Genomic DNA, 25,044 nt, shown 5'->3' with positions numbered 1-25,044 from the left:
CTCTCCTTGGAAGTCTATTAGGCACCTGTATCTTTAACAACAAGGCAGAACTAAACCCATTGGTGTCTACTCTCCCAAACCACTTTCTCCCCAGTGAATGGTATGGCCGCTCCTGATTGCCTGAGCCTCCATGCTGGGGCCTCCTGGGCGCTGATCTTACTTCATCCGAATCTAACTCCCTGCTTGAGTCTGTTTTCTGTTGCTCATAACAGAATACCTGAAACTTGGTACTTTATAAAGAAAAGGAATCTATTTCTTAAGCTATGGAGGCTGAGAACCTAAGGTTGAGAGGCTGCATCTGGTGAGGCCCTTCTTGCTGATGGGGACTCTACAGGGTCCCAAGGTGGTGCAGGGCATCCTGTGGCAAGGGGGCTGAGTGTGCTCACATACCAGCTCAGGGCTCCCTTCCTCTTCTTATTAAGCCGGCAGTTCCACTCCCCTGATAACCCATTGGTCAATTAACACATTAATCCATTAATCCATGAATGGACCCATCCATTCATGAGGGCAGAGTCCTCGTGATCCAGTCACCTCTTAAAGGCCCCACCTCTCAGTACTGCTCTGTTGAGGATTAAGTTTCCCACACATGAAATCTGGGGGATGCATTCAAACCATGGAGCTCACCAACCAGCCCCCTCACCGCCAGACGTGCCCCAGCTCTCCTCCCCTCCTCTCCACTGTGGTCATCTTCTCTTTCCCAGATGCCAAAGCCATTTCCTAACTGGCCTGTCCAGCTCCCTTGTCATCCTATGGTCTTTTCCCTATGGCAACTGGAATAATCTTGTGATGCCCTCTGGATCACGCAATCCTCTGACCCTTCCAATGCCTTCCATAAATAAAACTGAGGCTTCTCCCTGTGGCCACCATCCTGTCCGTCTTGCTACCTCCCGTCCACCTCTGACTTACTTTCGTTCCTTGGATCCCTAAGCTTGTCTCAGTATTTGATGGTTGTCTCTGCTTAGAACACTCTACTCCCTCATCTTCAGCAGCTGGGAGCTTCTTGCCTCTCAAGCCTCAGGTTACGTGTCCCTCCTGGTGAGCATTTGTGGCTCTAACATCTACTCTGATGGCCCTCCCTCCATCCCTTTTTTCTCTATGTGACCACACCTGTTTTCATGTTCTTTGTATCTTTTCTTGCTATCTTAGTCTATCACGGGTCTTCACTTATGTGTTTCTCCGTCTCCTATGAGAATGTGGGCTGGTCATTGCAGAGGACTTTCTGTCATATCCATGACTCTCTCCTGCACCTTCACAGGATGCACAGTAGGTGCTCAGCCAACATCTATTGAATGATGGGTGGTTTTAAGCTGTTAATTTTGCAGCTTTGACAATGCATATTTCAAGGAATAACTGAGTTGTAGTGATTAAATATAAAAATTAGAGGTGTCTTGATTTGACACTTGTTTTCTTGCCTTCTCGTTTGGCCATTTTTTTAAAGATGCGCTTTTCAGGAAATTACAAGTGTTGATGAGGATGTGGAGAAACTGGAATCCTGCACATTGTTGCTGGGAACGTAAAATGATGCAACCACTATAGAAAACAGTATGGAAGTCCCTCAAAAAATTAAAAATAAAATTGCATATGATCCACCAATCCCAATCCTGGGGATAAGAATTGAAAAGGGGGCTGGGCGTAGTGGCTCACACCTGTAATCCCAGCACTTTGAAAGGCTGAGGCGGGTGGATCACCTGAGGTCAGAAGTTGGAGACCAGCCTGGCTAACATGGTGAATACCCCATCTCTACTAAAAATACAAAAATTAGCCAGGCGTGGTGGTGCATGCCTGTAATCCCAGCTACTTGGGAGGCTGAGGCAGGAGAATCACTTGAACCTGGGAGGTGGAGGTTGCAGTGAGCCAAGATCATGCCATTGCACTCCAGCCTGGGCAACAGAATGAAACTCAGTCTCAAAAAAAAAGAAAAAAAAAAAAAAGAAAAGGAGGGTCTCAAATGATATATGTACATGTTACAAATTTATAGTAGCCAAAAGGTGGAACTAGCCCACATTTCCACTGACGGATGAGTGAATAAACAACATGTGGCATATGTGTACAATGGAATATTACTGACCCTTGAAAGGGAAGGAAACTCTGACACATGCTACTGCGTGGATGAACCTTGGGGACATTTTGCTGCGTGAATAAACCAGTCCCAAAGGGCAAACGCTGTCTGATTCCATTTGTATGAGGTTCCTAGAGTCATCAGAGCCATACAGACAAGGAGTAGAATGGAGGTGCCAGGGGCTGGGTGGAGGGGGATAGGGAGGTGCTGTTTAATGAGGACGGAGCTTCAGTTAGGGAAGAGGATAGAGTTCTGGAGATGGGTGGTGGTGATGGTTGTGGAACAGCGCGAATGTCCTTAATGCCACTGAAGTAGCTACATGTAAAATAGTTAAGATGGTAAATTTGATGTAATGTGTATTTTATCATAATTTTTCTTAAAAAGGTGTGTTTTAGGCCGGGCACGGTGGCTCACGCCTGTAATCCCAGCACTTTGGGAGGCTGAGGCGGGTGGATCACGAGGTCAGGAGATCGAGACCATCCTGGCTAAGACGGTGAAACCCCATCTCTACTAAAAATACAAAAAATTAGTTGGGTGTGGTGGCGGGCGCCTGTGGTCCCAGCTACTCGGGAGGCTGAGGCAGGAGAATGGCATGAACCTGGGAGGTGGAGCTTGCAGTGAGCCAAGATCGCGCCACTGCACTCCAGCCTGGGCGACAGGGCGAGACTCCATCTCAAAAAAAAAAACAAGGTGTGTTTTAATATATCCTGACCCTCCAATTAGTATGCTTTCCCCATTTTTCCACCAGCCCCCACTTTCCAAACCTACACTTTCAGAAAGGCTCTGATACACTCACTCACACTGAGGTCTGAATGCATCATAAGGCTTAGTGACTTTCTTAGGCCAGGAGTATTTTTCTTCAAATAGGAGGAAAAATAAAAAAAGATGGGGGCGTTTCAGGCCTCCAGTGCAGGCTGACGGCAGGGCTGGTGGGGAGCTGGGCACAGGGAGGTTGGATCCTGGGATGGCTTTCTTCCTACGACTAAAATAGCTGCATGTGTCCACACTCTGCTCCCGAGCTGGGCTCCTGCACCTGGAGAGGCAATGCCAGCTGTGGGGGCACAGGGGTGCTGGAGCTGAGCCCTGCAGGCATTGACCAGGCCAGCAAAGGCCGGCAGAGGTGGGGGTCCCAGGGCTCAGCCCTCACAACGGCGGCAGCCTCCTTTCCTAGATGGCTGGTGGTGCAGCCTGACATCCCTGCTCCCGTGGGATTCAAACCGCTTTGTTTGTTCGCTTGAGGTTTGAATTTCTCCCCCTGCTGTCTTCTCAGCTTGGCCTTTTAAACGAGGCTGCAAGGCACAGGAAATGAGCTTGCCTTGGCTTCTGCTTTGCAGGGGTGTCTGAGGGAGCCCAGCAGCTCCCCCGGGTGGACAGGAATGGCAGTGCTTTGGGAGAGGCAGCAGGGGCACCGGGTCTGTCCTGCAGTCTGCTTTGTGGAGCTTGGATTTCCTTCCAAGTGCCTGGGCTGGCTTCCTGCATGGGAGGCAGTGAGGGAGTGGCAGTCGCCAGAGACTGTCTCTTGAGCCAAGCATCTTTGTGGTCCAGGGTAGCTGGGGAGACTGAAGGGGTGGGGGTGAGTTTGTGCTAATAGAAGCATTCAACCGTCCCTCCAGACTCATGGGTAAGCTCGTCAATGCAAACCTGCAGAAACACCAGCGCTCTTCTGGGTCCCTGCAGACACGGGGGGATCAGCAATTCCTCTATCTGATTCTTGCTTAGAATTGCAAACTGCTTTTCGGTAGCACTGATTAAGAGACAGAAATTAATTCTCAGAGTTCTTAATTATGAATGCAAAGAGACTACATTGTCAGCCTTTTTCCCTGTGCAGAAAGGATTGGTTCTTAGGCGCAAACGGTGGTATTGGGCTGTCTGGGGTGTTGAATTCTCTCAGGCAGGCGGCCTTGTGGGAGGAACCGATGAGCTGGGATCCAAGACCTAGTGCAAAGAATATGCTTGATGCCTTTGAAGCTGCAAAGCCAACCTTTTGTTGATTTCAGAAAAAATGATTCAAATTTCTTCTGTTTGAGTTAGGAGGGGCCTGTTGAGCTCCCTCCTCCCCACACTGGGCCCCTGTCCCTGTAGCAGGTCTGAGGTTCAAGGTTTTCATCACATTGATTATCTGAGGCCAAAATTTCAAGCTTCTCTTCCACCTGCTGCCACTGTTGCTGCCACGAGAATGTATTTTGAAATAGAAATGAGTCCAGTGTCTGGATCAAAGTGAACAGTTCACTCTTATGAGATTTTTTTTAGAGAATAAAATCCAATCCAGTGTCTGGATCGATGCCCGGGGTGGTTAGTGTGCTGTTGTGTTTGTGTGTGGTGAGCAGGTCTTGGGGAATCACTCAAACCCTCTTAGTACCTGACATTCTGGAGCCGGCACTAGCAGGTCATTACGTTCATGACCTTTGACCTTGCTGTAGCATGGGTCAGAATTTCCTACAACCTAGGGAATCCTCTTACCTGCTGGCCAGAAACCCAAGGTTGTAGAAGTACAGGCACAGCTAGGAAACACTGGTATGAAATGTCAGCCATGTGACTTACTAGCCATTTCCCTCGTTAAGCATTGTTTTCTAGTAAGAAAATTAGGAAAGTTTAAAAGGATGACACACATAGATATTTGGGATTCATGAGGCTTAGTTTTTGACTGAAAGGTGAGTGTCCAGCCCAGGGTTGCAGCTGATTATTATTCTCTAAAAAAAATCTTATAAGAGGGAATTGTTCCTCACCTTGCATTTAATCAGGACAAAGGAAGAATCGTCTGGGCTCCTACCCTTGAACGTCTGGGACATTTTTTCTTTGATTGTGTGTCTTAGTGAAGATCTCTGAGTCATCTTTGTCACTCTGAGTTCACTTTCTCCTTTAGTAGGAGACTTATTTGGCTCTTGAGAACATCCAGGAGACTGTTCTAGACCAAGAGCAACGGGACAGGGACCCAGGCCGGACTCAGTGGCTCACGCCTGTAATCCCAACACTTTGGGAGGCCAAGGCGCATGGATCACCTGAGGTCAGGAGTTTGAGACCAGCCTGGCCAACATGGAGAAACCCCGTCTCTACTAAAAATACAAAAATTGGCTGGGCATGGTGGAGTGTGCCTGTAATCCCAGCTACTCGGGAGGCTGAGGCATGAGAATCTCTTGAACCTGGGAGGTAGAGGTTGCAGTGAGCCGAGATCACGCCACTACACTCCAGCCTGGGTGACAGAGTCAGGCTCTCTCAAGAAAAAAAAAAAAAGTGATGGACTTTGAGGCAGAGACCTCAATGCAGTGGGGATCCCTGCACCCCTGTGTTCTTCGGAGCCAGCGGCCAGGGCGTCTGTCAGCTAAGGGCCCGTCCGCCAAGTCTCCTGGCATGAGCTGGGCTGCAAAACCCAACCGAGCAGAGAGGAAACTGCCAGGCTCTCTTCTGGGCCACGGCCCCAGGTGCCAGCATTTGAGTGGCCCATTGGAGCCGATATTTATCGTGTTTTAATTTAGCGGCATCAGTCCTCTATCCAGGTGGGATCAGTGGCTGCTGAATTAGAGAACGCCCCCTTCTCCAGGTGTATCAGCTGGGGTTATTTCCAGCTGCCCCTCACGGAAGCCTGAGCTTGGTGGGTTACACACGAGGGGCACTATCATGTTCAGGAAGCCCAGAGGTGGTGACCCCGGCCAGAGGCTGCGGCCTAGAGAAGGAGCGAGAGCCCAGGGGCTCCTGTCCAGCGGTGACGTGTGTGGAGGGTGGCTTCCGTGACACCGAGACAGGTGGCATTCCATCTCGAAGGATCGCATCCCCACTGTGGCGGGAGGAAGAGGGGCTGAAGCTTTTCTCACGAAGCTCTGTTTCATGAAAGGTCATTGTCCTCCAGAGATTTCTGCTCCAGGTTCATCAGAACCATGTCACAGACGGTCTCAGTCTGGTCCCAGCAGGAGAGATATGGCACATCCCCCGAAAGCAATTGAGGAGGGTTGCTAAGTATAAGCATTCTTAGGGAGGTGCAGGCAGGGTTAGAGGAGCCAGCGGGGCGACTGAAGCCCTGGGGGCTGCACCAGGAGAGGAGGTGACAAACCTTGACTTGGAGGATACGGAGGGGTGGGGCCCAGCTCACTGGGGCTTAGGCTTTCCAGGGACAGATGCCAGTTGCTGGCGCAGAGTGACAATTCAACGCGTGCTTGTGGTGATGAGGACCGCCATCTAGCTGACCTCCGCAGCAGTTGCCTTATTGCTGCCGCGACAGATTCCCACAAACACTCCGTCGTGTCTCAGCGCTCTGCACGTCTTAAGTCCTGAAGTCAAGGTGTCAGCAGGCCTGTGTGCTTTCCTGAGGCTCTGGGGTAGAGTCTCTCCTCTTGCCTTACTTTGGCTGCCTTCCCTGATCTTCAAAGCTGACAGCAGAGCGTTGTCCGAGCTCTCTCTTTTTCGTCTCTGACTCTACTTTTCCTGATGAGGGCTCTGTGATTACATAGAGCCCATCTGGATAACCGCCATGCTCTCCCACTCTCAGGACCCTCCACACAATCCCATCCTCAGGGTCCGTTCAGCCGCGAAAAGTGATATATTCACAGACTTTAGGAATTTGGATGTGGGCATCTTCGTGTGGGGCCGTTACTCAGGCATTATACATCCAGGAAATCAGTCTCTTCAGTTCTCCCTCCCCCCTCCTTGTCCACACACCCCCTTCTTGTCCACACACCCCCTCCTTGTCCACACACCCTCTCCTTGTCCACACACCCCCTCCTTGTCCACACACTCTCTCCTTATCCACACACCCTCTCCTTGTCCACACACCCTCTCCTTCTTGTTGTGAACCAGAGTCGTGGCCTTCATCATTCTGGTAAACAAAAAGATAACACTATGGGGAATTTTAAGTCAAAGAAATGCAAAACCATAATTGTGGCATGAGATGAGGTCCACGAAAGAGTAAATATCGGCTGGGCATGGTGGCTCACATCTGTAATTCCAGCACTTCAGGAGGCCGAGGTGGGCAGATCACTTGAGGTCAGGAGTTCAAGACCAGCCTGGCCAACATGACAAAACCTTGTCTCTACTAAAAATGCAAAAATTAGCCAGGCATGGTGGTGTGCACCTGTAACCCCAGTTATTTGGGAGGCTGAGGCACGAGAATCCCTTGAACTCAGGAGGTGGAGGTTGCAGTGAGCTGAGATTGCATCACTGCACTCCAGCCTGGGCAACAGAGCGAGACTCCATCTCAAAAAAAAAAAAAAAAAAAAAAGTAAATGTCATTGACTTGCCCTCGAGGTCCTCCGTAGACTCTGCCTGGACTCTTCACCTTCCTCCGAGAACTTCTTTTCTTTTACTTTGCTTATGAGCATCACCTCAAGACCAACGGATCCATTTGTTCCCCCAACATTATTGCCTTCTGTTAAGTCACTGCAATTACCACCATATCGTCCACTGCAGAAACACCGTGTTTCCACTCTACTGTGTTAAATTTAGCTCCCTTTTAGCTCTATTGTGGGACAAATAGGATTTAGGGGCCAGCTGGACTCTCTAGCTTCTGGCCACCGTTTGTGACGTGCCCGTGGGAGAATGCGTACCGGTGCTCGGTAATTTCTTTCCAGGTTCACACTGGAACGGTGGCCTGTCGTAGGTTGGAGGTTGTCTGTTCTTGACCAAAGCACTGGATGCTGCCCCCTAGAGGGCAATTCCTGACTGTCCAGTGCTCTTGTAAAAAGCTGGATAATAAATGCATCTTCATGCTGGGCTCTGCACATGGAGCCTGAAACCCACGTTGGCTTCTCTGTGAAGCATGAGTCTGAATCGATTCCTCTCCAAACTAGAAACTCCTTAGGTAGGGAGCCTCTGAGTCATCATGTTGCTTTTGGGCTGTTAATGTTCTTTTTCTTTGGAGATTTTACCCATCAGGGTCACAAAAGCAAATAGACAGCATTTGCAAACTGGAGGATGGAGCAGAGTTTAGAAAATAAAGTACTAGCAAAGGTGTGGGTGGTGTTGCGGGGGCCGGGGGGCGGGGGCGGCAGGACACCTGCAAAGGGGGTTGGGAGTCTGAGACCAGCAGAGGCTGGGCACCATGGCCACCTGCTATGGGTATGGGGAGAAGGGTGTGGGAGAGGCCCTCCCCATAGAAGGACACTGTTGGGCGTTACCCCAGTTCCACAACCCAGTGGGAGGACTTGCAGGGCTCAGTGTGCAGCCGCCCTCAGGGCTGTGACTTATTACAGCAAAAGGACACACAGCACAGGTGGCAAAGGGAGAGGGCCACACAGGATGAAGCCAGGGGGAGACCAGGTACAGGCCCTCCAGGTCGTCTCCCAAGAGGATTCCCAAGAATCACACAGGACGCTTAGTGGACCCACAGCTGCAAGCTGTGATGTGTGTGAAATGTCATCTATCAGGGAAGCCCATTAAAGACTCAGCAACCAGAGTTTTTATGGGGACCTGGTCACATGGGCTCTCTCTGTTCAGCACATACCACAATTCCAGACTCCCAGAAGGAAAGGTGTTCAGCACAAACCGTCTTGTTCAAGTGGCCTCGATGCGGGAAGCCGCCCTAATCGATTAGGGAATGTAGGAATTCTCCCCAGATCCCAGTTCCCAGGCCTCCAGCCAAGGGCCAGGCTCACCAGCGGTCTTTCTCAGGGGAGTAACTCAGAGTAATCCCTGCAGGCTGCTGGGGAGGGCCGGGGGCCAGGGGTCATGCTGATCCATAGTTTCTCCATCATGTCTTCCACTGGGCAAGCTGATTAGAAGCCGGGATGGTACGGGGGGTGCAGGCCGTGAGGATGAGCCTCTTGGGACACAAAGAGGGATGGATGATGGTGGGGCCTGGGTCTGGGAGAGTTAACTGCAGTAGTCCACCCAGGAGCCAGGGCCACCTTTCCATTCTTGGAACTTTCCTCAACACCATTCCACTCAGTACAAAAATCTTGCTTGACCACTGACTCCCTGCCAGGCGGTCCTCTGGGCTCTGACGATGGGAAATTGCGTGGCAGAAGAAAACTTCCGTCTGGTGACACTTCTGTTCCAATGAGGAGCAGCCACAGGAAGAAGGCAAACAGCCGCAGAGGACAGTACCGAACACACGTGGACACCGAAGCATGGCGGTGTGGGAGGGAGGGACATGGAGGCGGGGGGTGGAGACAAGGGTTTCGTCACCTTGCAAGGGTTGGGAAGGCCTGTCTGAGGTTACACCGAATGAGAAGGAGCCAGACCTGAGCAGCCTGGGGCAGGGCGGGGTAGAGATCTGCAGGCAACAGAATCAGCAGGTGCAAGGGTTCCGGGGTGGGAAGAGGCTCGACCTGTTTAAGGGACAGAAGGAGGCCAGGGTGTCCCCAGCATGGTGGCAACAGGGTAGCAGGTGGGTGGGGCTTTTAGACCACCAAGGAGTTTGGATTTTATTCTAAATTCTGTGGAAACCTTAGAAGGTTTCAAGCAGGGAGAGGCAAGACCTGGCAGGTATTTCAGAAAGATGGTGCTGGTCGCTGTGTGAGACTGAATTTAGGAGCATTCAAGCATGACTCCCAAGTCCTAATGTTCCTGAACAGCTAGGATACCAGAAGTGATGCTTTCTGCAAACCTGCACCCCGGGGTATTGAGGTTCAGAAGTGAGGATGGTTTAATTCAAATAGGTCGTGACATTTTCACCGGGGGCATTTGGATTATTTCTCTAAGTTCATTGCCTGATAACATCACGTTGCAGCAAAATGGCATTAAAATATTCCTTCGAATGAGACCTCTGTGCGACCTCTTAATAACAGCTTTCCTGTAACCCTGTTCCCATTCGGGAATGCCAAGTGGGTGCCTGCCTTTCTTCTGGTGCCCCAGAAGTTGTCAGGTTAAACTAACACTCAGTACAGAAAGTATTTGAAATAGAAAGGACTTCTGCAGCTGACAAGCGTGGCATTGTGTTAGTCTGTTATTGAAGCCATAATTCACATCATGAGACTTGGGGAGGAGGAAAAGAAATGACAAGGCTGCTGTTGGGTTAAAATATGTTGCCTCCACATTGAAAATGAATGGGAAAGGAACCATGGTGACTTATTTCATTGATAGCATCCCCTGACCTGTTTCGAAGAGGAGAGAGACTGAACGTGGCGCCTCCCTTCCCAATCAGCTTGTAGCTTGGCCCTGGGGGTTGTGGCCTAAGAATGGAATTTATGTGTTTTTTTGGATTTATTGGGGGAATGCATTCTAGTTCATGTGGAATTTCATTGGCATTTTTATTCACTTTTAAGATGAGGTAAAATTTTTAGACAAGAATCAATATGCTTAGACAATGGGAAAACACTTTTATCTGTTAGGGCTCTCATAGTTACAGGGGACAGACGACTCAAATTGGTGTAAGCAAACAAGGAGAATCTATTGGTCCAAGTGACTGAAAAGGAAAAGATAATTAGCTTCAGGCTCAGTTTGATCTGGGTGCTCAAATGATGCCATGGGGATCCTGCTTTTCCCTCTGCGTCTCTGCATTTATCTCATTGGCTCTGTTCTCAGATGGGTTCTTCCCTCGTGATGACAAAGGCCACAGTAGTTCCAGCTTTTTGTCTTTAACTTTCCAAGTCCAGTGGGCAAAAGGGAGAGTTCTTTCAGGTTCCTATACTAGTGCAGGATCTCATTCCCCCAGAATGCAATTGGGTCATGTGACTTCCCAACCAATCACTACATCCAGGAGATGAGATTACACTGATTGGCCAGGTCTGTGGCACGTTTGCAACCCTGAACCAATCACTGAGGCTGTGGTGGAGGTGGGCGGGAGGAAGACAGAGGTCGTCTGCTGATTGGTCAGCCCTTGGTCATATGTAGTGGCCCCTAGTAGGAGTGGACCCAGTCCATGATGGAGAAGGAGGAAGGGAAGAATCCTCTAAGAGGAAATTGAAGATTTTCCTCCTAAAGAGGAAGCAATGGATACCAGCTGGAGGCAGATGCCTGCTCCAGCTCTTAGGCAGGTTGTGATAACCTCCTTGTCTCCATTCCTTCCGCTTGCAGGTGAAGGCAGAGTATGTGCATCTCAACCACCCACTCACCCTCTTGACCAGAGAGCGCGATTTGGCCTTGAAGGAGAAACACCAGCTCCAAGCCAAGCTGGAGAACCTAGAACAGGTCCTGAAGGTAGGCTGGCTTTCTGCATTTGGGACCACTTCTGCTCTTTGTGAGGTCAGTGTGAGGAAAGAGGGGCTACAGGACCCCCGAGCAGAAGCTACGTCAAGCTCCTTTGGAGGCCATCATCCACATTCAGAGATGTTGGGGCTGCTTTCCCCCTTTTTGTGGTATAAAAAGCAATAAATAACAAAATTCCAGTGTTTCTGGAAGCAATCCCATAAAGCCAATTATGCATTTCCATTTCTTAGGATGTTAAACACAGCTGAGCTGTGCAGTGGCGGGCACTCTGCTCCTGAATGGAAATGGAGTCTGCTTACGTTAAAGACCAGAGGTGGCTACAGTGGGTTTCAAACTTCAGGAATTTTAAGCTGCTGCTCGGACTTTTAATGACCTTTGTTACAAAGAGGGTAGCTAAACCAGAACATTTGCTCTATCGGGGTACAGGTAACTGGATGCTCCTCACGCATTCCTAATGAGCTGAGATCTCCTTCAATATTTAGCCAGTGGGTTGATTTGCTATTGATGCCACTGAGTTAAACTGAATGAATTTTTTCACCAAGTGTTAAAATTTGATTGGATTCTCATTCTGGGAAACATTTTTTTTACAAAAATAAAAAAAAAGTCATCTCCAGTTCTATGATCAGTACATATATTACCAGGGTCATTTGCATTTCACAATTACAGAAAACAGGATTAGGCTGCATCCGCAAATACTCTTTAAATCGAGAAGTGATTTTACCTCCATCTGTAGCCTCTTTGGGGAAGCTTTTGGAACTCTGAGGGGAGCATCTGAGTAATTGCCAGGGATGGTGGTGGGGGGAGTGGAGGGAGTAGGGGGATGGGGATGAGGAGTGACCCCTCCAGGGATGGTGGTGGGGGGAGTGGGGGGATGGGGATGGGGAGTGACCGCTAAGGGGTATGAGGTTCTTTTTGGAATGGTGAAAATGTTCTTGAGTTAGATGGTAATAATGGCTGCTGAACTTTGTGAATGTGCCAAAACCATGGCATTGCACACCAAAATGATGACCTTTATGGCATGTGCATTCCCTCTCAATGAGAAAAGAATGATTCCATCTCAATTAGCAAAGAAAGATGGCCTATTCTCTGACTACCAGCCCTGAATGTGGACCAAGCAGTTCTCAGCAAGGTGACTGTCCTGCTTCTCCCTGTGTGCTCTAAGTCTTCAGAACGTAACCCTCAAGAGAGGAGGTGCTACCACATAATTCTTTAAGCAGCTGCCTCGATGACTGACTGTGAGTTTTCTGAGGGCACACACCGTGACTTATCCAACCCTCTGCCTTTAGCGCCTGGGACACACATTCAGGGCTTAGTGAATTTAACGGAGGGTGTGCCATGAATCCCTGGGAGGAAGGAGCTTAGCGGAGAGTCTGCTGGATTAAAAAGTCATGAAAGATGGTTCTCAGTGGGGCCAGCTTGCCCTCCAGGGGACATTCGGCAATGTCGGAGGACACTTTTGATTGATATGACTGGGGAAGGGGAGGCCAGGGATGTAAAACCCTCTACCACGCACAGATCAGTCTCCTACAGCAGATTATCACCTGGTCCCACATGTCAGTGGTACTGAGGCTCAGAAACTGTGTATCTGTTTCTTATTGCTGCTGTAGCAAGTGACCCCATAGTGTCTCGGTGGCTTAAAGCGACGTACACGTATTCTGTTACAGTTCTGGAGGTCAGAAGCCTGAGATGAGCCTCACAGGGCTATGATCTGGTGTTGGCAGGACTGAGTGCCTTTCTGAGCTTTGGGGAGAATTCATTCCTTGCCTTTCCAGCTGCAAGGGCTGCTGAGGGCCTCGCGCTCCGCCTTCAGAGCCAGCGAGGCAGCATCTTCCCTCCTTTCTGACCTCATGCCCTTTGAGTGGTTGGTGTTGTTTTCTTTTGTTGTCAGTAATGTGAATGGAATTGGAACCTCAGCACAGTTTCAGTCAACCTGATTTGCTGAAAGCAAAAGAGGATTCTACCGGATCAGAGACCCATCTTGGGAGAACGTCAGGTGATGCAGGGTTCCCAGCTAAGCGTGCCTGAGGGCCGGCTCACAGCCCCTCTCCTTTGCCTGCACGGAGCAAAGACCCTGAAATGCCAGCCTGGGGAAGAGCCCTGGATTAAAAAGCCATGAAAGATAGTTCTCAGCGGGGCCAGCTTGCCCTCCAGGGGACATTTGGCAATGTCTGAGGACACTTTTGATTGATATGACTGGGGAAGGGGAGGCCAGGGATGTAAAACCCTCTACCACGCGCAGATTCAGTCTCCTACAGCAGATTGAAGGGCCACCAAATCACAGCCACCACTGGGTTTGACTGAATTGTGAACGGGATGTGGTTTTCCTTCCAAATATAAAAGCTTTCAGTGAAATAGATAAGGCTAAAATTGGGGCTGAATGTTCCTGAAACAATCATGTAAGAATAATACTGAAACTGACTGGACGCGCCCCTGGCGTGGATCACGCAGTGAATATTTAACCTGATTTGAGTCCCTCCTGATTTTCGTACTTAAAAAAAATGATAATTGATGACTTCATTATCTGTGAATGTGTTTTTATTGTGCTTCTTTCCAAGAATATGTCCTAATTACCAAAATCATTAAATATAATGAAGTGATATGGAAGGAAGTAGAATGTGTGCATAAAGAGAAGAAAGAACTAAAATATGCCGCCTTGGAGGGTGAACGTAGTTACTCCAAGATTCTCATTTGGCTCCGAGTTTCCAGGGAGGCTGGACAGAAAAGAAAATATGAACAATTGCATAATTCTCACTTCTTTGGGGAAGGGAGCTCACTGCTTCCCCAGCAAAACAAGGCACGGCGTGCTGGACATGGTTTTCTTACTCGGAATGTTATGTTAGAGGATATGCAGAAAAATACAGAAGAAACTGTTGTCAGGAACATTTTCATAGCAATGGAGGAGCAATTTTCCCAAGTCTCTTTCTTTGGAAGTTCTTTGGAGAAGAAGAGCCTAATGGCATATGGAGTTTTCAAGCCTGTCTTGCAACATTAGCAAGGAGAGTTGGGGAGGAACGCTAAGGCTAGATTGCCCCCCACACAAGAAGAATCCACGAAGAGTTTTGTTTTGTTGTTTGAGATGTAGTCTTGCTCTGTCGTTCTGGCTGGAGTGCATGGAGTGCAATGGCGCGATCTCAACTCACTGCAACCTCCACCTCCCAGGTTCAAGAGATTCTCCTGCCTCAGCCTCCCTAGTAGCTGGGATTACAGGCGCCCACCACCACACCCGGCTATTTTGTGTGTGTATGTATATTTTTAATATAGATGGGGTTTTGCCATGTTGGCCAGGCTGGTTTTGAACTCCTGACCTCAAGTCGTCAGCCTGCCTCGGCCTCCCAAAGTGCTGGGATTACAGGTGTGCACCACTGCGTCCGGCTGAGTTCTTCTTGATGGGACTTGAACAAGAGAAAATGTAGTGTTCCTGAGCCATTCATTCCTGGTCTGTGGAATCTAAAATGCCAAGAGATGGGAAAGCACTGGAGGGTGAACCAAGTGGGGTGGTCTAATGAGACTGCCTGCATGTCCACCCTGTCTTTTGGGGAATTTCCCTGTTGCCAGCATCCCTATCAAGGGAAAGGGATACATCAGCGCATCTAAACAGAGATCTGTATAGTGAGACACACGTGGCATCCTTGGGCCACAAGTTGCTCACTGTATGACTAGTCATTCATTCACAAGGGTCCATTGAGCGCTATGTACCAGGCACGGTTGCAGGCACCACGGGTCTAGCAATTAGCGAAAGAGACTCCAACATTCAACTCCCCGATGAAGGAAAGTCAAATGCCTGTGCTATAACGTCAGGCAGTGATCAGTGCTTTGCAGAAAAATAAACTGGGTAGAGGAGCAGGAAATCAGTTCCTGCTGATGGTGGCACTTTGAAAGAGTGGTCCAGGAGGCTTCCCAAGACATATATGTTGAGCAGAGGGAGGAAGCAGCCCTGTCAGTGTTCAGGGAGGAGCATCCCAGGCAGAGGGGAGTGCAGAGGGCCTGGGGTGCATGGACGCCTGACATGTCCAAGGAGAAGAAGATGGGCCAGTCAGTGAATGGGGAGGGGCAGGGAAGGAAAAAAATGAAACCTGGATTGGGAATAAGTTAGAGTCTTATAGGCCAAGGTAGAAGTCCAAGAATTGTAGAAGTGTATGTATTATCCCCTGTCCCAATAAGGCTGCATAACAAACCATCCTGAAGCCTGGGGCTTGAAGCGATCATAGTCCATCATTGCTCCCAAACCTCCGGTTGGCTGCATGGAGCTTCTCAGCTTGACTGAACTGGACTGAACAGCTCTTCCGGTCCAGCCGGGGCTCACATGCACCTGGGTGTGGCCACTGGAGGGTCTTGGTTGGTTGGGCTGGGGTGACCGCCTTGCTCCTTGCTCTCCCCTCGTCCATCAGGTGAGATAGGGCTTCTGGCCGGGCACAGTTGGGCCATGAATGAGGCAGAGACACGGAAGACCTCATGAGGCCCAGGCTTGAATGGAGAAAGGCACTTCTTGAATTCTGTTGGCCAAAGCAAATCTCAGTGTCTGCCTGGTTTCAGGGGTTAGGGACGTTAACTCTGTCTCCAGCTAAGAGGAGCCAAGAAGTCATGTCAGCAAGAATGTAGATGTGGTGCAGGGCAGGGAGCCCCAAATCAGGGCTTAGGCTGGGAGGGTTCTTGGCTTTACCCAAGGGAGAATTCAAGGGCAAGCTGGTGGTATTAGCAGCTTTTACTGAAGCGTCTATGCATAGCAGCAGCAGAGGTCCTGCTCCTTGCAGAGCAAGGCTACCTCACAGGCCGTGCACCTAGAGTAGTGGCTCAGAGGTGACTCTGAAGTTGGATTTAAACCAGGTTTTAATTACATGCCAATTAAGGGGCAGGTTATGCAGAAAATTATTGGAAAATGGTGGTAACTTCTGGATGGCTGGGTCATTGCCATGGAAAGGGGTAGTAACTTCTGGGTGTTGCCATGGCAATGGTCAACTGACATGGCACTGTGGGTGCGTCTCATGGGAAGGTGCTTCTGCCTGGGACCTGATTTAGCTAGTCCTGTTTGGTCCCAATTCTAAGCCTCATCTCTTACCTTTCTACCTCAGATGCAGGGAGCGATTGTGGCACAGTTTTGCAATCCGTTTGTGTCAGATGCCATTGGAATTGAGAGAGGACGTGCATCTGGCTTTGGTTTGTAGAGAGTCATTCCAGTGGCCACACAGAAAAAATCAGGAGTGGAAGCAGGGACCCCACTGGGAGCCGTGTCCTGATGCGAGATAATGGGGGCTTCCACCAAGTCAGGGTGGGGAGGAGCACGCAGGCTCAGGGCGCAGGCTCAGGGTGCATCTTCAAGGTTGAATCAACAGGGTTTGCTGATGGACTGGATGTGGAGTGTGAGAGGCGGGAAGGGGTCAGGACGTGAGTTTTTGGGGCAGCAATGGTGTCGTCTGCTATGACAGGGAAACCTAGGGATGTGCGGCTCCGGGTCGGGGTATCACCACGTGTGGGAGATGGCGAGCATAGTGACCCCTGGATCCTCGGGGTGGGAGAACTCCAGGTTCCCACTCTACAGACCTCCCCGCTGATCCTCAAGAAACCCACGTTGTTCCATTAGTAGACGACAGGTGCAGTAGAACAGTAGAAGCGGCTCACTTGGGTTAAAGCATGATGCTCAGGCAGTCATCACCATGGCTTTCCATCCCAAACCCCGTGGTCACCATTCTCATCTCGCACCTGACGTGTCGTGTGTCTTCCACGTCCTAACGTGACTGGGGGGCAGGGGGCGGCGTGCGGCCTGTGACTGAAGACTGCTCGTCCTGTATTCTTGGGGGTAATTAACAGCTGTGGAGCTGTGCCAATGTGCATTCAGGGCCTCTCTGAACTGATAATTAGCCCACTGGTCACATTCATATGCGGGCTTTTTTGTTTCCAAATATCGCTGATGTGCCGTCTGTCTTAATAGTGATCATCCAGTTTAGCTAAAGACAACGTGCCCTGCTTCCCTGCAGCCCGTGATTGGTTATGCACAGAAACACATGGTGTATTCATTTATTTTTTGTTGTTGTTTTTTCTCTGAGAAGGAGTCTCGCTCTGTCGCCCAGGCTGGAGTGCAGTGGTGTGATCTGGGCTCACTGCAACCTCCACCAGCCATGTTCAAGCGATTCTCCTGCCTCAGCCTCCTGAGTAGCTGGGATTACAGGTGCCCGCCACCACGCCCAGCTAATTTTTGTATTTTTAGTAGAGATGTGGTTTCACCATGTTGGTCAGGCTGGTCTCGAACTCCTGACCTCGTGATGTGCCCGTCTTGGCCTCTCAAAGTGCTGGGATTACAGGTGTGAGCCACTGCATCCGGCCCACACGGTTCTTTTCAGAGCCCGTTTTGACTGTATTGTGGGGGTTGCCAAGTAATTTTCACTTGAAGAGTCAAAAAAGTATGTCCAGATATGCAGATTTTAAAGGGAAATGAAATGGATTTGTTCACCTCAGGCACTGGCTTCCCGAAGAATTTCAAAGCCTACAGTACTTGCCCTGATTAAAACCTATATAACAAACCTGCACATGTGCCCCTGAACCTAAAATAAAAGTTAAAAAAAAGAAATCTAGTTGGACCCACACCCGAAGACATATTCATTCAAAAATATTGAGCAACCACTTTGTGTCAAATGCTTTCTTGTTTCTGGAAAAAGTGATCTAAATCCATGCCCTTGGTTCTGGTGGAGAGTTGATGAATTCACGTGCAGGTCAGGTGGGGAAGTGAGAAGGGGTGAAGGGTGATAGTCATGGAAGAGCTGGTTTACATTTAGTGGTTGGGGAGACCTCACTGTGGTGAGTCCTTTGAGCAGAGACCTGGATGAAGCCAGGGAGGGAGCTGTGCAGAAGTGCAAAGGCCCTGGGGCAGATGGTGAGTGCCCGCTGTGTCTGAGAAGTGTGTGGAAGTCCGAGGAGCAGGAGTAGAATGAACGTGGGGAAACAGTTAGAAGATGAGGTCAGATGAGGGAGATGACATGGAGCAGATCACTTAAAGCTTTTGAAGGCCAAGATAAGGACTTTGGCTCTTTTCTTCCTGAGATGGGAAGCCATTAAACGGTTTTCAACAGTAGAATGATGTGATCTAACCTGAATTTTTAAGGAATTATATCTGCAACTCTGTAGAGATGTAGTACACAAGAGGAGGTGCAGGAAGACCCGCACAGAGGTACACCAGTTAGCTATTGCTGTATCACAAAGCACCCTGATATGGTTTGGCTCTATGTCCCCACCCAAATCTCATGTTGAATTGTAGTTCTCAATGTGGGGGAAGAGACCTGGTGGGAGATGATTGGATCATGTGGGCAGACTTCCCCTTTGCTGTTCTTGTGATAGTGACTGAGTTCTCACAAGATTTCTTGGTTTAGAAGTGTGTAGCCCCTCCCACTTCATGCTCTTTCCTGTTGCCATATGAAGATGTGCCTGCATTTCCTTTGCCTTCCGCCATAACTGTAAGTTTCCTGAGGCTTCCCCAGCCGTGCCTCCTGTACAGCCCGAGGAACTGTGAGTCAGTTAAACCTCTTTTCTTCATAAATTACTCAGTTTTAGGTATGTCTTTATAGCAGTGTGAGAATGGACTAATGTCTTCATAAATTACTCAGTTTTAGGTATGTCTTTATAGCAGTGTGAGAATGGACTAATGCAACCCAAAAAAAGTGGCTGAGATTAGTGATTCGTGTTGATGTCTTATGGCCGTATTAGTTGACTGGGCAGCTACATGGTTCTGGTGGATTCGGGGTCAGAATTCCTCCACAGTGGCTGAGTCCCCCCAGAGCAAAGACCTCACAAGCCCTAAGCAAAAGCTACAAGGCTACTTATGACTCAGCTTTGAAAGTCCCTTCTGCCAGGTCTTACTGGAGAGAAGACAGGTATAGGTCTGGATTCAAGGTGAGGGGATGCCACAGGGGCATGCGTAGTAGGGTGTGGGGTCCATTGTGGAGAAGTGGCATCCTTGGAGACCAGCTGCAGAAAAGCTTTTGAAATCATCCAGGTGAGCGATGGTAGAGGCTTGGACCAGAGTGGTGGATTCGATGAGAACTGTCTGGTTCTTGATGCAGTTTGAAGGTGGAGGTAACAGGATGCTGACAGATTGACTTTGGCTTAAGCAAGAAAATCCAAGGATGATTTGAAGGCCTTGTAGTCTGAGCAAGATTAAGAAGAAAGTGGCATTGATGACGTGCAGAGGACTCAGGGATGCGTGGTGAGGGGACCAGAGGAGGTGGGAGGAAGTCGAGAGCTCAGCGTAGGACCCGGTGTGGGATGCCCACGCAGCATCCAAAGGGAGAAGTCACGTGGGCAGGAAGATGTCCCCTTCTGGAGTTAGGGAGAGACATGGCTGGAGATGGGAATTTAGGAGTCCTCAGATTAGAGCTGGTGTTTAAAGGTATGTGCCTGGAGAGATTGTAGATACAGAAGAGAAGCAGTAGTGAGGGGTTTACTTCTCTTCTGAAAGCTGACACCATTTGGGTCAGGGCCTGTGTGATCTGGCCATGGCTGCCTCTCCAGCTTCATCTACCGCCGCCCTTCTCCTCCTCACTGTGGCACAGGGCTCCTTTCAGCTCTCCCAGCAGACACGTCCCATCCCACCTCCGGGCCTTGGCGTTTGCTGTGTCTGCTGTCCAGATTGCGTTTGTCCCGTTGCCTTCCAGGAGACGAGAAGCTCCGTAGTCTGGGAGTGGACCTGCCTCCCCTCTTCCAGCTGTGCCCGGTGAGGGCAGAATGGAAGTGAAGAGCCAGCCAAGCCTGAAGATGACTCCACCTTAAGTTGCCATCTGAGCACAACTGCTTGGAGACCCCAAGTGAGAACCATGTGGCTCAGCCCAGTCACCCACAAAGCCATGAGATGTCCTATCTTTTCCTGCTTATGAATATATCCCTAGTATCCATCCTGGGAGGAGAAACCATATCATCAACGTTTAGGGACGGAATGAGTGAGTGACAGACACAGGCTGTTCTTAAGTTTGTGCAGTGAAGCTAGTCACTGCTAAGCCACCTGCTAACAATATCTGTCACCTTTACCACGACCATCAGGGCCATTCTGCCTTAATACTGTGTGTCCCCTGGAGGCCATGCTCCACCCTGCAGCCACAGCCACCCCGTTAAAATCCAGTCATGCCTCTCTCCTGTGTAACACCTACCAGTTGCTTTGCATTGCACAGAGATAAAAACCTAAACCTACTACCTGCACTCTCTAGCCCCCCCTCGTCCTTCAGCCTAGACTCTTCGTGTGCCTCCTTCCACCCCGTACCCACAGGCCCTGTCTGTCTTTGTCTTTCTGGAACATACTCACTTATTTCCACTCCAGGGAATTTGCACTGAGTGTTGTTTTGTTTTGTTTTGTTTTAATTTGGAATGCTGTTTCCCTCAGCACTTTGTATTTCTGATTCCTGGCTTATTGGGTCTGTTTCATGTTGCTTTCCTGGCCATCTGGTCTAAAGGACCACAGGCCCCCCTTGCTGGTCACCTGTACATCACTGGGTTCCATTTCTTCAGCGCACTCATCTTGTCTGCTTTAACTGTCTGCCTGTGTATTTGTCTTCCCTACCAAAATATAACATCCTCAGGACAGCCTTTGTTCTAGTGCCCAGCACAAAGTCTGGCATATAGTAGACACTCGATATATACTGATTGGTTGATGAATTAATAACTGAGCAAGTACATGCATGAATGAGTGAGGGGTTGAGAGATTGCCTGGCTGGACCGACCAGCACTGCAGACACTTGCTGCCTTCGCAGAGAATGACTGAGCAACCGGAGGCCTGGAGTCAGTGCTGCCTGCGTGGAGAATGACTGAGCAACCGGAGGCCTGGAGTCGGTGCTGCCTGCGTGGAGAATGACTGGGCAGCCGGAGGCCTGGAGTCGGTGCTGCTTTCGTGGAGAATGACTGGGCAGCCGGAGGCCTGGAGTCAGGGTGCTTCTCTGCAGAGGTTGCTTCTCTGGGGCTCACAGGGGACTCTATAAAGTCACATCTACAGATCAATCTGCAGTTTCTTTCTGGAATAGGCAGACTCTCACCAAGGGGAGTAAACACTGGCGAGTTCGTGATTTCCAGCATCTCCTCAGCCTGGTCGGGTGTCGGACAAGGATCTCTCCACCCCACACTCCTTGTTGCGTTTAACTCATAGTCAATCCTCCGTTTAGGTCCTGGCACAGGAGTCTGATCAAAACACCCAGCACTCCTCTGAAGCAGGGTCCCTATCAGAAGTGAGCGCATTGTGATAAACAAAATGCTTTTTATTCTCTAGCTTCTCAGATTCAAGTAAAAAACACATTGGGCTTTTTTACTCACTGCAAAACAAAACAAAACAAAACAAAACAAGTCTCATGTGTTTTTCACGTGAGTTCCTATTGCCTGATACTCAAGACATTCTGGGTCCTCAGCCTCTCCCCAGCTCCTGGGTGAAGGGACTGCAGCCTGTGGGGCTTCATTCACAGCAATGGTCAGAGCATCTCTCCAGCCCCTTGTCCGTGGCCCGTGAGACGCTTCTGTTCTTCAGATGCGGTAGAGCGACGGCTGCTTTTATTTTAGAGTCCTGGCAGGGAAGAACGGCTTAACTTCACACTCACAAGGTTTAACTTCAGAGAGCTCAGGCTAGAAGCAATTAGAGGCAGGGGCCGGCGAAACCACCAGAGGCTGTGAGCAGGATCCGTGGTCACGGAGCCCAGGGAGCAGAAGGCAGGTGGGAAGCTTCTGGACGGAGTGGGGGTTGAATCGGCCTCTCCCCATGTCCACCCAGAACCTGGGTGTGGGGCCTAGTTTGGAAATAGGGTGTTTGGAGATGTCACCAGGTAAAGGTGAGGTCATACATTGGGGCGGGCCCTCATCCAGCGACAGGCTTTGTAACAGAAAGGAGAGGGGAGTTTGGATAGAGACACAGATGCTCAGGGAGGAAGCCATGCGTGGATGGAAGCAGAGATCAGAGCGATGTGACCATGAGCCACGGAGTGCCCAAGAGCCTGGAGAGGTGGGGGGGAGCCCGCCCTGGAGCCTTCGGAGGGTGCGGGGCCCTGTCCACACCTCGGCTGAGGACTTCCGGCCTCCAGGGCTTGAGACGATGGGTTGCTGTCATTTTAAACCCCCAGTTTATGGCCCTTTGCTGCCGCGGGCCTTGTGGCCTCACAGGGTGAGAAGTGGGGCCTGTCGGGGGAGCCAGATGCACATCCCGGTCTCTCTTCACGCTGCTCAGTGATGTCGGGGTGGTTTGGTCTGATGGCCTGGGCAGAACACTTCAAGGGTCCCACTCCTCAGGGACAGGACAGGAGTCCCGACGTGCGGAGAGGTGCGCGGTCCTCCTTGGCTCCCCTGCGTGGCCTGCAGCTGAGAGAAAGGTGTGCCTGAAGGAGGCCATCACAGGCAGGAAACCATCATGTGGTCACTTTCTGGGGAGTGGCTCTGTCCATAGCTGCTGGGGGCCCGGCACAGAAGGGGGCTCAGGGTGATGGGGCCATGGCCTTTCACAAGGCGCCACTGTGTGCTGGTCTCCCGTGGACAGAAGCGACCCTCCTGCAGGAAGTGGATGGAGCCTTACGCCTCACAGCCTCGTCTACCCCAGAGCTGCTCAGCAGGGCTGCTGAGACCGGAGTGAGGACAGTGAGATGGTGGATTAGTCCGTTTTCATGCTGCTAATAAAGACATACCCGAGATTGGGTGATTTATACAGGAAAGAGGTTTAATGGACTCACCATTCCACGTGGCTGGGGAGGCCTCACAATCACGGTGGAAGGTGAAAGGCATGTATCACGTGGTGGCAGGCAAGAGAAGAGAAGGGAATGAGAATCAAGGGAAAGGGGTTTCCCCTGATAAAACCTTCAGATCTCGTGAGACTACCACAAGAACAGTGTGGGGGAAACCGCCCCCGTGATCCAATTATCTCCCACCAGGTCCCTCCCACAACACATGGGAATTACTGGAGTTACTATTCAAGGAGAGATTCGGGTGGAGCACAGCCAAACCATGTCAGATGGCTACAGGCATGGACCTACTCTCCGCCATAGTCTACAATGCTTTACAGTTTAGGGCCAATGAGTTAGCGTCAGAATCATCACCCACCCTGGGGGGACATTCCTGTTGATTTCAGTAGCCTCACCTAATTCAAAGACTTTGGGCTTTTAGTTAGAACAGTCTGGGTTCAAATTTGAATGCGATCATTAACTAGTTGTTTATATGTGATCAAGAGAACTAATTTCTGGGAACCGTGGTATCCTCTCATCTTTAAAGTGGCCATAAAGTACCTTTCTAGATGTAAGGGTTCAAAGCATAGAATGTGCCCAGTGATCTAACACCGTGGCTGGTGCTGGAGAGGTTGGTGATCAAGAATAGCTAATACTGTAAGCAATTTCATTGATATACACCCTCAAAGGAATCTACTAGAATAGACAGAAGGATAGCCAGTTACCATGCCAGAAGCTTGGAGTAAAATGAGGAGCAAACCCTAGGTTATTTCTGTTTTCATGAAACTTAACCTCCTGCTGGGGTGGGAGGAGCACAGAAAAAAATCAGGTCATCTAGCAAATAGATAAGAATTTCAGACATGGAGGAAAACGGTGATGATGAGCCAGGGTTACCTGGAGGGTGAGGGGAGCGCAGGGCACCCTGCACATGTCTGTTAGGGGGTGACGCTTCAGCTGAGGCCCATGTGACAACAACGGCCTGGCCAAGCAACGTCCCCTGGGGAATTCTCACAGGGGCAAGAGGAGACGATGGGCAGCACCGAGGCGGGAGCCACTGGGGTATGTGCCAGCACGGCTGAGGGCGTGGCCCACGGCAGGTGTCCAGAGGCATGAATCCAGGCAGATGGGGAGCAAGTGAAGCAGCTCCCCTCATCATTTTGGGGGATGCAGCGGGTCAGCCGTGCTTCCCCAAATGACGCCCAAGTCCTAAATCTATGTACTTGTGAATATGACCTTATATGGAAATGAGTCTTTGCAGGTGTCATCAAGATAAGGTCATGCTGGAGTAGGGCAGACCCTAAACCCAAGGACTGTTGTCCTTCTAAGAAGAAGAGGCACAGAGACACCCAAGGGGATGGGAGTGAGGTGTCTTCACCAAGCATCACCGGCCACATCAGCAGCTGGAGTGGGGCATGGAGCGGCTTCTCCCTCAGAGGTTCCAGGAGAGGAGCCGGCCCTGCCGACACCTGGATTTCAGCCTTGTGTCCTCCAGAGCTGAGAGAGGAAACCTTCCATTGTCGTAAGCAGGAGTGCCAGTCGTGGTACTTTGTGACACAGTGGTCATGAACGCATCCCTTTCCCACACACGGTGAAGTGCGCTGGGCAGCAGGGAAGGGGTGTGTCCCAAGTAACCAGCACACAGGGCTGGAGTGTGGGTCCCGGAGGCCTCCGTGGGTTCCCTGACCCCTACTTTGCATTTTCTCTCTTTCTCTCTCTCTTTCTCTTTCTCTTTCTCTCTCTCTCTCTCTTTCTTTCTTTCTTTCTTTCTTTCTTTTTTTTTGAGAGAGGGTCTCACTCTGTCGCCCAGGCTGGAGTGCAGTGGGCAATCTCAGTTCACTGCAACCTCTGCCTCCCGGGTTCAAGCGATTCTCCTGCTTCAGCCTCCTGAGTAGCCGGGATTACAGGTGCCCGCCACCAAGCCTGGCTAATTTTTGTATTTTGAGTAGAGATGGGGTTTCACCATGTTGGCCAGGCTGGTCTCGAACTCCTGACCTCAGGTGATCTGCCTGCCTCGGCTTCCTAAAGTACTGGGATTACAGCCACTGCGCCCAGCCCTACTTTGCACTTTCAAAGCACGTTTGCATCCACCGTCTTACTGTGGTGTGGAGGCAGCGGCAGAGCAGTGCAGGGAGAACCATGGTGGCGGGGAGGCGCCGACTTCCAGGCCTGATGCTTGCTGGAGTCTGGAGTGGGCTCCAGGAGGGCCAGTGCAGGGGTCTGTCCTTCTGAGTCGTTCTGTCCCTGTCCCCA

The 25,044-nt window shown here is 50.3% G+C and overlaps 1 protein-coding gene across 9 annotated transcripts in view; it reads left to right on the top strand.

Moving 5' to 3' along the window:
- The window catches only part of RIMBP2 (RIMS binding protein 2), a 319,920-nt gene that overhangs the window by 196,988 nt on the left and 97,888 nt on the right, over positions 1-25,044 (top strand). For all 9 annotated transcript variants that reach the window (XM_025402095.1, XM_025402100.1, XM_025402097.1 and 6 more), the window contains one exon: positions 11,003-11,125. The gene's annotated coding sequence lies outside the window, so the exon portion shown is untranslated. The remainder of the gene's footprint in view (positions 1-11,002; positions 11,126-25,044) is intronic.

This window comes from Theropithecus gelada, chromosome 11 (genome assembly GCF_003255815.1).
Source record: "Theropithecus gelada isolate Dixy chromosome 11, Tgel_1.0, whole genome shotgun sequence".
NCBI lineage: Eukaryota > Metazoa > Chordata > Mammalia > Primates > Cercopithecidae > Theropithecus > Theropithecus gelada.
The sequence above is the reverse complement of the archived record's forward strand: the minus strand, read 5'-3'. Positions and strand labels throughout refer to the sequence as shown.